General features: G+C 43.4%; 1 non-coding gene across 1 annotated transcript; it reads right to left on the reverse strand.

The window, feature by feature from the left end:
- Positions 1–4,951: 4,951 nt before the first annotated feature.
- Positions 4,952–12,415, reverse strand: LOC102152531. Its single transcript, XR_005386958.1, has 4 exons — positions 12,307–12,415; positions 10,146–10,244; positions 6,074–6,178; positions 4,952–5,974 (listed from the first exon to the last, which is right to left on the reverse strand). It is a non-coding gene; the product is annotated as a synaptonemal complex protein 3-like (transcript).
- Positions 12,416–13,194: the final 779 nt, after the last annotated feature.

Genomic DNA, 13,194 nt, shown 5'->3' on the forward strand with positions numbered 1-13,194 from the left:
CCCCCCCCAATCACCCAGATGACCTCTGAGTCACACCGTGAGGCTCTGTGGAAGTCTCTGGAAAGCGCAGCTCCGATCTGGTTACTCCTTCAGGCTGCAGTGCTCCAGCCTACGGCAGAGTTGCATACCGTCTGCAGTGGTAGAGATGCAGTGTCACTGTATGATGCTGACCTTCTGCTCTATCCCTGAGGGCGCCAGTGTCCTGTCCCCTGGACTCACACAGGACTACAGATCCTCCTGGCAATAATGAGCTAGAAGGTAGCAATTAGGGTTTTTGGAGGATGTCCTCATCTTTACACCCTAATATTGGAGTGTGTCTTTGGCAGTGCCGCACAACTGGTGCCGCTACTGGTGGTCAGAAATTACTTGAACTGATGATTCATGGTGAACATAAAGCCGTCAGTCCTGGGATGCAAGGCTGGAAACTACTCAAACAAGGGCCGAGTTTCCTCTGTAGGGCCACCACAGAGATACATGGTTAGCTTTGTGGCTATTCCACAGAAACGGTGAGATTCTGATATGAGTGACCGCTATGCGGGATATGCGGGGAGGCTACCTTCCAACTTTCTAAGGTAAGCCCTCTATTACTCTTGCTAGCATTCCGACTGTGATACCATACAATTTAGATACTGAAACTTTAACGGGCTACCCACTCATGCATTTGAAAAGTTTGAGAGTCAGTGTTCCCTTTCCAAATGCAAGGTTAAGTTAGTAGTCTTCTGTGTCACTCACTCTCTCATCTGCCTCATTTACCCTAGCGGTTACAGCACCCACGTTAGACCGCATCTCAGTTAGGCTATTTTTAATTTTGGCCTCATTTGATCTCATTTGTGCAGGAAGAGATTCTCCAGAGGCTTTTATGCTTTTTGAAAAGTTTGAGAGTCAGTGTTCCCCTACCAAATGTGAGATTAGGTTTCTAGTCTTCTCTGTTTCTCACCCTCTTCTGACTCTTACGCGAGCTGTTAGAGCACCCAGGTTAGACCGCATCTTAGAGTATTTTTAATTTTGCCCTGATTAGGTCTCATTTCTTTTTCTTTCTTTTTTGAGTTGTTTTTCCATTGGTTTTTATTAAAGTTCGATTTGCCACCGTACAGCAAAACACCCAGTACTCATCCTATCAAAGGCCCTCCTCAGTGCCTGTCACCCAGTTACCCCAACACATCACCCACCCCCCCTTCTGCAACCCTTTGTTCATTTTCCAGAGTCAGGAGTCTCTCACGCTTTGTCTCTCAATCTGTAATTTTTCCCAGTCACTTTCCTTCCTTTTGCTTCCAATCCATTTCACTATTTCTTATACTCCCTGGAGGAGTGAAATCATATGATGATTATCCTTCTCCGATTGACTTACTTCACTCAGCATAACCACAGAAGAAAGAGCTAGATCTCATTTCTGCAGGAAGAGATTCTCTAGAGTCTTTTATGCGTTTGCCCAGACTCACCAGAAATTTGATAATTCTGATCCTGATGTCTATCTCCACATCTTACTTAAATCCATATCCATTAGATCTGTGGCACAGAGTATCACCTCCGGCTCTTCCTTTTATTTATTTATTTATTATTATTTTTTTTATTTATGATAGAGAGAGAGAGAGAGAGAGAGAGAGAGAGAGAGAGGCAGAGACACAGGCAGAGGGAGAAGCAGGCTCCATGCACCGGGAGCCCGACGTGGGACTCGATCCCGGGTCTCCAGGATCGCGCCCTGGGCCAAAGGCAGGCGCCAAACCGCTGCGCCACCCAGGGATCCCCCGGCTCTTCCTTTTGCGGTGAATTCATCCTCCTGGTCGTTTTGTCCAGTGCAGAACGCCTTGCAAGAAGTGGTCATTTTTCTATTTATAGCATTCCAACTGTCCTTCCCTTACATCTCAGGTTGAATTCACAGGTGTTCAGGAGGGTTTGAAAGTTATCTAGCTGAATTTGGGGGACCAGATGCAACGAGGACCCCTACCCTTCTTCCTGCTTGCCTCTTCTCCTTAAGTGACTCGTCTTGACCTCAAATTCAAGTTATCGATAATACTCAGTGCTGAGAATGAATGGGAAAACATGTAAAATTAAATAGTAAAATATGCCGTGATTCTGACCAAGTTGTATTAATCTGAAGCAATGAATGAATCGTTTGTTTCACTTCCTTATCGGTAGCTCACAGGACGAAAAGCGAATGGTATTTTGGAGACACCGTTTACTGTTTTGACCCGCAGTTTAATAATTTTGTAGATAATATATCTCTCTGTGGATAGTAAACACAAGCAGCCAATATCCCCCCCCCCCCGAGTAGTTTTTATTGCTTATGAACAGCTGTCAGGTAACACTAGGAGTAAGAGCCATTCGGTGAGACAGCAGTCCTCCCATCTGACTCGATGATTGATTGAATCCAGCGGCTCTGCAGACCATATGCTATCTAATGAAACAATAAGAAAATAGTGGAGTCATGAGCATGTGCTACAGTTATCTTAAGCAACAGGGAAACATATTGAACTGAAGTCAGTAAGTCTATATTCCACAGAAGGGAAAGTACGCAGATATGCATTAAAATACACAGACAACACACTGGAGCATTTATTTTGCCTCTGGGCCCGGTGGCAACATTTCTCAAATAAGGATCTTCTTAAATGTGTGAAATATACCACAACTTCTTTTCCCATTCATCAGCTGATGGATCCTTGGGCTCTTTCCATAACTTGGCTATTGTTGAGAATGCTGCTATAAACATCGGGGGGCACATATCCCTTCAAATTACTATTTTTGTAACCTTTGGGTAAATACCCAGTGGTGCAATTGCTGGGTCTCAGGGTAGTACTATGTGTGACTTTCTGAGGAACCTCCACACTATTTTCCAGAGGGGCTGCCCCAAGTGGCACTCCCACCAATGGTATAAGAGGCTTCCCCTTTCTCCACATCCTCGCCATCACCTGTTGCTTCCTGTCTTGTTAATTTTGGCCATTCTGATCGGTGTGAGGTGATACCTTATTGTAGGGCTGTGGGTTTTTTCAAGACTTTTATTTGTTTGAGACAGAGACCGAGACGGTGACAGAGATAGCGTCACAGGGCAGGAGCTGGAGTGGAGTGGGAGATGCTGGCTCCTTGCTGAGCTGGAGCCAGACAAGGGGCTTAATCTTAGGACCCTGGGATCATGACCTGAGCCGAAGGCAGACGATTGACCGACCGAGCCTCCAAGGCCCCCGCACCTCATTGTAGTTTTGATTTGTAGTTCCCCAATGATGAGTGATGTTCAGCATCTTTTCGTGTGTCACTTGGCCATCTCTATGTCTTCTTTGGAAAAATGCGTATTCATAACCACTGCCCATTTTAATTGTATTCTTTGGTTTTTGGTTTTTGAGTTTGATAAGTTCTTTATGTGTTTTGCATACAAACCCTTTATCCGATATGTCGTTTGCAAATATCTTCTCCCATTCCATAGGTTGCTCTTTAGGTTTGTTGATTGTTTCTTTGCTGTGCAGAAGCTTTTTATATTGATGCAGTCCCAGTATGTACACTCACACACACAGACACACACACACACACACAGAGTATTGCTGAACCATGACAAATAATGAAATCTTGGCCATTTGCAGCAACGTGGGTGGAGCCAGAGAGTATTGAGCTAAGCAAAACAAGGCATTCAGAAAAAGACAAGTACCATATGATTTCGCTCACATGTGGAAGTTAAGAAACACAACAAATGAACATGGACTGGGGTGGAATAGAGAGGCCGACCAAGAAACAGACTTAACTATAGAGAACAAGCTGATGGTGGCTCAAGGAGAAGTGGTGGTGGTGGTGGTGGTGGTGGTCGTGGTGGGGAAATGGGTGTGAGATAGGTGATGGGCAATAAGGAAGGCACTTGTCAGTGATGAGCACCGGGGGGCGGGTATGGAAGCACTGAATCACTAAATTCTACATCTGAAACTAATGATGATTATACTGTATGTTAACTAACTGGAATTGAAATAAAAACTTGGAGAAAACAGCATGAGGAAATACTTAAGACTTAATGTTTTGGCTCAAGGGGAAAATCCCTCTCAGTGAAATGAAGTATTTAAGGAGTACACTGTCACTTTATATCAGATATTCGCTTGTGGTGGAGGACTCCCTTCTCCCTAACTAAGGGGAGTAAGTTAGAAGTTAGAAAAATAGAACATGGGGACTCCTGGGTGGCTCAGTTGGTTGCGTGTCTGCCTTCAGCCCAGGGCATGATCCTGGAGTCCCGGGATCGAGTCCCACATGGGGCTCCTTGCATCAAGCCTACTTCTCCATCTGCCTGTGTCTCTGCCCCCCCCTCTGTCTCTCCCTCTCTGTATCTGTGTCTCGTGAGTGAAGAAAGTGTTAAAGAAAAGAAAAATAGAATATGTTTGCACTTACTTTAGAAACTAGGATAAAGAAGATGTGGTTTATGTATACAATGGAATATTACTCAGCCATTAGAAATGACAAATACCCACCATTTGTTTCAGCATGGATGGAACCTGGAGAGTATTATGCTGAGTGAAATGAGTCAGTCGGAGAAGGACAAACATTATGTGTTCTCATACATTTGGGGAATATAAATAATAGTGAAAGGGAATAGAAGGGAAGGGAGAAGGAATGGGTAGGAAATATCAGAAAGGGAGACAGAACATAAAGACTCCTAACTCTGGGAAACGAACTAGGGGTGGTGGAAGGGGAGGAGGGCGGGGGGTGGGGGTGAATGGGTGACGGGCACTGAGGGGGGCACTTGACGGGATGAGCACTGGGTGTTATTCTGTATGTTGGCAAATTGAACAGCAATAAAAAATAAATTTGTTATAAAAAAATGAGGAAAACCATAAAACAAATAGAAGAGTGGCTCTAGTGGCCATAATTAACATTTTAAACATGCAGAAAAACGGGGGAAAGACAGTCCTCTCCTCCAAAAGGGAGTATTTTTCGTGTTATTGTTCTGAGTGAGTCACGAAAGGAACTTCAGTCACTTAGAGAATATGTGTAACCGGTTTATTCCAAACTAATTCTCAGACAACTTCATTCTTATGACAGTGAGTGCTTGCAGTTGGAGATTTCATACGGTCATGCATGTAAGAAGGGCACCAGAAAAGACAAGGTGTCAGCATTTAATTGTTGACGCTTTTAGATGAGCATACAATCAACTTTCCACATACTTGCTGAATATTAAACTTGCAAAACAAAATTTTCTAGGTAATGAATCTCTCAAGACAGGTTCAAAATGTTTCTACCTTGGGTAGCTTTGTTCTTGTACAGGCAAAGGCAATACTGTCAACGATTGCCCAGGGCAGGTGTCATTTAACAGTGGGCCGAGATCAATCAAATGACGTGTTAATTGTTTTGGTCGAAATGGCATATTGACGACGCCGTGTCTCACAAGTGATATTTACACATCTTATTCAGGTGTCTTAATGACTCTTCGCAGTTTCATTTATTCTGAGGCACAAACTTAAGTTGCTTTTCATAAATTTTGTGATTTCCTGGAGTAGATGGTATTTCAAATCTTCTTTTCATTACAATTGGCTCTGTACCTTAATGAGTATATACAAAAGGGTGTATACATTCTTTCCTCCCCCGCCTTCCGGAGGAACACGGTAACCGTTTATAATTGTACTTTCTATCTTTTGGGACTGATAGAGATTCATTGAAGCAAACTTAAACGTGAATCACCTCTATTGCTAAAATTTAATTGACAGCGTTAGGGAGAAAAAAAGTCACCAAAGGTTTGGTAGGTTCAGACCTACCAAAGGTCTAAACGTTTCCTGCCTATAACTTTGGAATTGCTGCTACTCACATAACTGTTTCACTCTCACTTGGGTTTACACAGTGAAGAGGGCCTTGCACTTAAGCCAACGAATAACAAGATGTGATCATTTAAACTAGAATCGTTAAGCCACAATCTTCATGTTACTTGGTTCAAGTCCTTTCTTCAAATGTCATCAAAGACACATTCCAGCAGAGAACGAAGAGACTCTCGAAGGAGTGCCGCCTGGTGACGTTGCTATTAAATGAAACGAGAAAACATACGCCTTTAGTATTTATCAAAGGATTATACATATAACTGCAAACAGACTATCTCAATGTTTCAATGTTTACTTACGTGTTCCATCACAAGTTGTTTTTGCCACATGGACATTTCTTCCCCAAGCGTGCTCTGCTCACCAGTAAGAAAATTGTCCTGATTGATGTCCAAGTCTCTCATGTCCTGAAACAGAAAACACAGTCCAGTTCCAAACCTCCATTTTCTTCTTACGTTCAAAACATGCAAAACTAAACTTCAAAAGCACTACTCTTTTAATATGCAGTGATGGCCAATATTTATTCGAATTAAAAAAAATCTAAATCACACATGTAGACAAGAACCTTCACTAAGAATAATTTAAATATCAGATTTGAGTTAAATGCTATTGTTATTTTAAGTAAGCCCCACGCCCAGCGTGGAGCCCGACATGGGTCTCCAACTCACAACGCTGAGATCAAGACCTGAGTGAGATCAAGAGTTGGACGTTTAACCAACTGAGCCACCCGGGGGGGGGGCCCCAAAACATTATTATTTTAGGAGACACAGCTCTACCACACTTTGCTCAAAGCAAGGGGTCAATGTCAGGCACTTAGGGTCAAGGTCAAAATGGACCCCAAAATAGGAGAAGCCTGGGAGTCCATGCCAACCAATGCTATAATTTGGAAATTCAGTAATCAGCTTTCTAACATCAGGTAAGAGCGTATTTATTATCAGTAGTAGTCAAGGGAGCATGATTTCCCTGGAGAGAGTAAAATGGTCCACGATGTCACCTCTTCAAGTTATGAAAAACACAACCTACATTTTAAATGTTGCCATTCATTCCACAAGTGGCGAAATAGTGCATACCTTTTTTTAATGTAAAAAGTATGGAATTGAGTACTGTGGAGGAAATTCAGAGTGAACACGCTATCCCTTCCACACTCCAGGGCCAGGAGCAAACAGAAACGATACAAAAATTTTATGATCCTTATAGAAGCACAACCTGTTGGGTCTATGCAGCAGCAGAAGGGGATTAATGCCGACTTAGCTGGCAAGAGAAGATTTCAATAGGCAAAGAGAGAGAAGTTAAAAACATTCCAGGCGAAGGACATGAGCAAGGTGTAGAAGTAAGAGTTAAGACAAGGCATTAATCAGGACAGGTGGGAGGTAGCAAATAAAGCTAAAAAGGGCATCATGCTATGGTGAATCTTTGAATATCTAGCAGTTTACCAGGGGAAACCACGGACAGGCTTCCAGGAGGGAAGAACTGTGCCATGGGAAGATAATGTCACAGCCCTGTGAAGGACGCAGAGATCAGATGAGAGTTTCATAGGGGAAGCAAAGGATGATGAGGTCCTCAACTAGGGCAACCGCAGTGGGAATCTGAAGGAAGCATTTAAAGTACCACGGCAGACGTCAGTACCGCACAGCCTACGAGTAACTGGAGGGGAAGGACAAGGAAATGCAGGAGGCGAGGAAAACACTAGATTTGCAACCCTAAGTGGTAACACTGGGCAAGAACATTTAGAAGCATTAATTCCTGTTACTTGATGAAACCTCCATACCATCGATAAATGGACTTGGCAGAGCATTAGAGCAACATGCTCTCTCCTGGGAAACAAATGGAATATAACTATTTTGTGTATGTGTAACGCTAAAATCCCTTAAAGGATACTTATTTTGAAGTCATAGGACTAGTCTTTAAACATTCCAGTGAGTTTAGAAGACTGACATTTTACCACTAAATCTGAACGAGATTCTTTAAGAACAAACCGCATGATCACCTCAAAAGTTGCAGAGAAAGTATGCCACAAAATCCGACACACTTTCATGATAGAAACTCTCCAGAAACTAGGGACAGAAGCAAAGTATCTCAATATCACAAAGGACACAGATGACAAGTCCACAGCTAGCATATTCAACGGGAAACACAGGAAGCGCTTCCTCTAAGATCAAGAGGAAGGAGACAAGGTTGCCCAGTCTCACTACTTCTACTCAACATAGCACCAGAAGATCTAGCCAGAACAATTCAGCAATAAAAGGAAATAGAAGACATCCAAACCAGAAAGGGAGAAGCAAAATTATCTCTGCTCACAGACACTAAGATCTTTTTTTTTTGTATTTTATTTTATTCTTTATTCATGAGAGAGAGAGACTGAGAGAGAGAGAGAGGCGGGCAGAGACATGGGCAGAGGGAGAAGCAGGCTCCCTGCGGGGAGCCTGCTGTGGGACTCTATCCCAGGACACCAGGATCATGGCCTGAGCCAAAAGCAGCAGCTCAACCAATGAGCCTCCCTGGCGTCCCCATAGTGTGTTCTTATATGTGCAGAACCCCAAAGATTCCAACACGCAAAAGAAAGCAACGCAAAACAGGGAGGAAACCCTGTTAGAAGTAACAAATGGGGGTGCCTGTGTGGCTACATCTGTTAAGCATCTGCTGTCGGCTCAAGCCATGATCGTGGGACCTGGGATGGAGCCGCACAATGGGCTCCCTGCTCAGTGGGGAGTCTGCTTCTCCTTCTCCCTCTGCACCTCCCCCACACCTCGTTCTCTCTCTCCCCTCCTCTCGTTCCCTCTCTGAAATAAATAAGAATCTTTTAAAACTGACAATAATTAATGAAAACAGCAAAGTCGCAAGTCATAAAATCAATACACAAATGTCAGTTATATTTTTACATGCTAACGATGAATTACCCAAAAGTGAAATTAGGGAAACATCCCATTTACAACAGCGTCCAAAAAGAGTAACGTATACTTAGGAAAGCACCATAACCGAGAAGGTGAAGGACTCGGACGAAGCTGAAAACTACAAAGCACTGGGGATCCCTGGCTGGCTCAGCGGTTTGGCGCCTGACTTTGGCCCAGGGTGCGATCCTGGAGTCCCGGGATCGAGTCCCACGTCGGGCTCCTGGCATGGAGCCTGCTTCTCTCTCCTCCTGTGTCTCTGCCTGACTCTCTCTCTCTCTTTCTCAATCTGTCTATCATAAGTAAATAAATAAATCTTAAAAAAAAAACTAGAAAGCACTGATGAAAGAAATGAAAGACGGCATACATACATGGAAAAATTATCCCATGCTCAAGGATGGGAAGTCTTGGTATTGCTCCAATGCCCATCCCGCCCAAATCAATCTACAGACTCCATGTTATCCCTGACAAAACCCCAATGCTATTCTTTCTACAGAAATGTTTCTACAAAGCAATCTTACAGATCACGTGGATCCACAAAAGTCCATGAATAGCCAAGTGATTCCAAGAAATAGCACCACCACCACAACCACCAAGCTGGAGCCACAGAGGTCTGTGTCACTGAGGATAATTTGCTAATGTGAAAATGTGACTGGAGGTAATCTCAGTTCACAAGCTTATACTCTCACTCTGGCTTTCTTCATTCTCCTATACATCTGTGCTGTCTCTTGAAACTGTTAAGTTGGCATATAAGGCCACTCTTAGTCACTCTAATCATTCTAAAAGCAAATGTGCCACAAGATACTTATAAAGTGCAACTGAAGGGCAGCCTGGATGGCTCAACGGTTTGGTGCTGCCTGTAGCCCAGGGTGTGATCCTGGGGACCCGGGGTCGAGTCCCACATCGGGCTCCCTGCATGAAGCCTGCTTCTCCCTCTGCCTGTGTCTCTGCCTCTCTCTATATCTGTCTCTCATGAATAAATTAAGAGCCTACTTCCAAACAAAAGTAAAATAAAATGCAATTGAAAATAGAATTGGCTACTTGCTGTTTAAGAAACTTTGGCAGTACAAAGAAAAGTAAATGACGCTGAGAAATGATTTAGACTTCCTACGTTCAAATGATACATTCGTCACTGCTCTCCTAAGGAAAACTGACTCAGGAACAAACAGCCCTGATTAAACTGTTAGTAAAGGATCAGTCTCCTGCCAATTTCTTGGTAAAATTCCCAATTTACCATTCCCGGTTTTGAAAAACACCCACAAAGCCATGAACGAATCTGAAAAGTAAAAGTACATTTAGCATTTACGTTAAAATCAGAACAGTGAGTTCAAAGTGGAAAATGCGTGATTAATTTTGATTGCCTAAGTAATTAAAGGCATGACCAAAATGTTTTTAACCTGCATTAAGAAAGAAAAACAACAGTTTTCTACTGCCATATCCATAGTCCATTTTATGACACTATATTGTGTTACCAAATTCGACAGACCTTTAACAATTGCTCATGCAGCTCTTTAAATGCTCGCATTCTCTGGCTCTCAACAGTTTTGGAGTGTTGTAATAATTCCTGTTGCAGTCGGAATATATTCTACAGACGCAAAAGGGGAAAAAAAAGCTGCGATGACCACTTGTAAAATTTAACCATTGTAAAATTTAACAGCGACAAATCTAGATGAAACTTGAATAGTTTCTCAGGCTCCCTGCATGGAGCCTGCTTCTCCCTCTGCTTGTGTCTCTGCTTCTCTCTCTCTCTCTCTCTGTCTCTATGAATAAATAAATGTTTAAAAAAAAAAAAAAGGGCAGCCCTGGTGGCTCCGTAGGTTTAGCGCCGCCTCCAGCCCAGGGCGTGATCCCGGAGACCTGGGATCGAGTCCCACATCAGGCTCCCTGCATGGAGCCTGCTTCTCCCTCTGCTTGTGTCTCTGCTTCTCTCTCTCTCTCTCTCTCTCTCTGTCTCTATGAATAAATAAATGTTTAAAAAAAAAAGAAACTTGAATAGTTTCTCAATGAGTATTTTTAATATCTTCTCTCTTATCACCTAGCTTACGTCCTTTGTGTTTACCAGGAATATACAAAAGCACCACAGTCGTCTTATCTGCCAGTCACTGAGAAGGAAATTTCCTTTCTTAACAATATTCAAAACATGTATCTTATGTTGATTTCAAAACCCACACGCAGGATCCTTGCGATAATCCTTCCGTGATCTTCCTATTCCCTTGCTAGTGATCTTGTTACATCCCTACTTAGCCACTCACTTTCGGGGTCACACCTTAGGTCTTGTCAGCCCAATAACTGAAACACCTGCATGATGTTAATAATATCAAAGACGTAGAGAGGAACTGTGTACAGATACTGTTCTGAACCATTTCGATTAAGCTTCTTGTAGAGGTGCTCATTTAAATCCAAACAATCAAAAACCCTGCCCCAGCTATAAGAACTCTTCTTATACTCTCTTTCGTAGATGAGGAACCTGAGGCTCAGAGAAAGACAATTTGTCCCTGGGTTCAAAGCTAGAAACTAGAAAATCAGAACTGGGTCCCAAACCTTATCGTTCCACTGTCCAGGCTCTTGACCACTGTACTACACTGCTTGTCCATTTTCCCTATGTTCAACCTCTCTACCTCCCTGCGTGTGTGGCTCACTCCCTTTCATGCTACAGACAGGTCAGTACCCTACCAGGATCCCACATCCATTGAAAGGAATGCTTTTCACCATCCCCTGTCTCCACCCCCTGGCCTGATTTTTCCCGCTTTCCAGCTAAATCCATGGTCAATGGTTAAACCTACACCTTTGCTTATATGCCTTGGCCCCTTCTCACTCTGTCGAGGTGCACGGCTAACCTCAGCTCAACCCTGAAAAGTCCAACTCTGCAGCTGCTCAGACGCACCCACAACCATGAGTACGACTACTCTCGTGTAAATTTGTGATTGTTATGACACCCACCCATGTTGGACCGGAATGTGGCCCGGCAGCCATCTCTCCCTTGTCCATTCACTGGCCCACCCTCAGGAAACAGTTCCAGGCCTTCTCCTCTGCCCTCAAAGAGCAACATCACCACCACCATCCTTATTCCTAAATGTGACACGGGCCAGTCCTTTTAGGGTGAACCATGCCCTGAGCTAGTGATTCGTTTAGGAATGAGCAATCGATTGAAACTAGATGATTGGGAGCAGTCCAGGGGACGTTCCTGCCAGACCTATGGGGAAAGCTTATCTCAGTTCACCTGGGGCTGGATCTGGGATTTAAGAGGCTATCATGCTGACCCCGTGGAGCGGGCCTCCTAGAGGACGGAGGCAGAGCCCGGATGGTACTGCCTCAGCAACCTTTCCCCAGCCTCATCCAGCTACACCTGGTGCAAAACTCCCTTTGGCTTCTTCAGACAGACCAGGACATCCTTCTATGGTACTCTGGCAAGTGCCTGTCACTTGGAACTGCAGGAATCCTAACCGAGAGAGGAGGTAAAGACCAAGGGCTTCTGTGAGTAGGATGTGTGCCTGTACGCCCCTGCGTTTCTTCTGTTCATTCGAGCTGGCACAACCCTAATTGAAGGGATATGTGCCCCCCGATGTTTATAGCAGCATTCTCAACAATAGCCAAGCCTTGGCACTTGGTTACAATACATTCACTATAAAGCTGGGCCTGATACCAACAGCGAGTTTTTCTTCTTCTTCCTTGGTTTTCTGTATATCGATAGCCAACTCTTGAAACAAAGTTAGAAACTCCTGAGAGTATTCATGATGAAGCTCCTGCCTGTAAAACATAATAGAGAAGAGCGTCATGACTTTATATGGCTAAGAAAAATGTCAACCCATTCAAAACCAAATGACTGGACATAAATTATACTATAAAGCGAGAAGGGAATGATCACAGCTGGAATTTTCTGATGGAAAACAGCCCACTACAGGGGATGGCTTACCCTCATTGCTAACCGTGTATTTACTCTCACTCCTGACTGTCTAAGAGGGATGCTTGTCTTGTATGCCTTGGCTCTTGAAAGCTAAGGAAGATTTATGGCACTATAAATTTCCCAGAAAATGCATTTGATCTGCATGGAGTTTTGTTTCTATCGTTTCATTTCCATTCATTTGCTGAACAACCTATAGGTTGCGAAGTGACGAACAGATTCAATGAGGGTATCCTATCCACCGATACCACTTCCCCACACAGTAACCTTTCACTTTTCCCCCACTGTGGCACAATAAAGATTTTGTATGAAAGAATAGCAAAACCAAGAGGGATCAATGTAAAAAAAATCATTCAAATATAAGATGAACCTTTTCTACATACTTGAATACAGTTAACTATCGCAAGACATTGGCCTCTTACTCAGCTCCATGCTCCAAGAAAGAATACAAGTGCTTCTTATGCCAAGAAAGCTCAATTATAATTTGAAAGGAGAAAAAGGGGGTTATCTTTATGGACCTCTAGATAATACACCTCTTTCCAATTAAGGCTTTGCAACACGGAGCTAAATGAACTATTTGCTTAGATAAAGAACGGAACAACAACGTTCTGCACTGGACAAAAACGACCAGGAG

This window comes from Canis lupus, unplaced genomic scaffold (assembly GCF_011100685.1).
Source record: "Canis lupus familiaris isolate Mischka breed German Shepherd unplaced genomic scaffold, alternate assembly UU_Cfam_GSD_1.0 chrUn_S1679H1873, whole genome shotgun sequence".
Lineage (NCBI taxonomy): Eukaryota > Metazoa > Chordata > Mammalia > Carnivora > Canidae > Canis > Canis lupus.